Source organism: Rhinolophus ferrumequinum, chromosome 8 (assembly GCF_004115265.2).
Source record: "Rhinolophus ferrumequinum isolate MPI-CBG mRhiFer1 chromosome 8, mRhiFer1_v1.p, whole genome shotgun sequence".
Taxonomy (NCBI): domain Eukaryota; kingdom Metazoa; phylum Chordata; class Mammalia; order Chiroptera; family Rhinolophidae; genus Rhinolophus; species Rhinolophus ferrumequinum.
This window is the reverse complement of record NC_046291.1, coordinates 59,780,697-59,782,139: the sequence shown is the minus strand read 5'-3', so window position 1 is coordinate 59,782,139 and position 1,443 is coordinate 59,780,697. Positions and strand designations below refer to the sequence as shown.

At 32.2% G+C, this 1,443-nt stretch overlaps 1 non-coding gene across 1 annotated transcript; it reads left to right on the top strand.

Moving 5' to 3' along the window:
- The first annotated feature begins 482 nt into the window (after positions 1-482).
- Positions 483-589, top strand: LOC117026391 (U6 spliceosomal RNA). The gene has a single exon (XR_004423744.1). It is a non-coding gene; the product is annotated as a U6 spliceosomal RNA (small nuclear RNA).
- The last annotated feature ends 854 nt before the right edge of the window (positions 590-1,443 follow it).

The window sequence follows — 1,443 nt, the reverse complement described above, 5'->3', positions numbered from 1 at the left end:
ACCTGTGACAATTGTTTTGCAAAATATCTTTCAGTTTTAATTTTCTGATTATTTCCTCCTGATTAGATTCAGGTTACCATTTTTGTCAGGAATACTGTGCAGGTTATAACATTGGCTCCTTCTCAATACATCGTATCAGGAGACTTATAAGTTGGGGTGCCCTATTATCATTGATGCAAAACTTGATACCTTGGTCCAGATAGCATCTATTAGATTTCATCATTCTGAAGGTATGATTTCCTCTTTGAAATCCACAAGTAACTTATGGAGTAATACATGGAGACTGTGTGAAAATTCTGTTCCACAACAGTATTATATGTAATAGTTTCAAAATTCATTGATGATTCTTGCTTGAATCAATTATTACTATTGTGATGTCATAATCCCATCAAACCTTCTATATTTATAGATTAGCATTCTTCTGCAAAAAAGAACTTTGTCTGGTTTACTCTGTTAAGAGTTTTTTTAAAAATGCATCTATAGTGCTCGCTTTGGTAGTACATATACTAAAATTGGAATGATATAGAGAAGATTAGCATGGACCCTGCGCAAGGATAATATGCAAATTTGTAAAGCATTCCATATTTTTTTCACTGTCTAAGGGGTGAAATGTCTAACTATTACATTGTTTTGTACACTGAAACTCATAATGATGATAATAATAATAATAATAATAATAATAATAATAATAAATGTATCTATATAAACTCATGGATTTTTTTCAATGATCTATAAAACCAATCATGTCATTATTCACACTCAGAGTATGCCAAATTTGACCAGTGAACACCACGTTAAGGTGGCTCCTGCATCCTTTCCAAATCTCCATCTATTTTGGAGTGTTTCTTTACTTTCTGTCTAGCATGATCCAAACTTGTGCTTTGCCTGTTCTACCCCTAGTCAGTTCTCTAAGAAGCCTGTTTTTGTTTGGTTGTTGTTTTGTTTGTTTTAGTGGAATTAAAAAAAACACAAGATCTGGGCACTGAGTAGCTACTGGGGTTCTAGTTCCTGTGAATGGTCGCTGTTAAGAAATGGATAGCTAGCTAGTTAGCTAGATGCAAAGATTTTTTTTTTTTTTTAATCAAGAGGTTATACTGAGACCTCTAATACCGATTCCACTCTATAGCGTTGTTTCTCTCTTTTCCTATTCCATAATTGTGTCTCATTTTTCCCACAGTGAGAAAGGTTTCTTGTACTAACAATATGTTCCATCATTTGCTTAATCTTAAAATATACACAGATAACATCAGAATTGTTATATTCCTACCATTACAAATATCAAAACTACTATATAATGTTTTCTCTGCAATTTTTGCTGTTGTTTTGTCTTGTCTTTAGAATATGTCCAACCAAAGGTGTACCATCTGAGAGCTTTGTTCAATACAGTAGTAATTCTACTTTTGATTAAGCAAATTAATTATTTTGTGTGATTATGTTATCAAT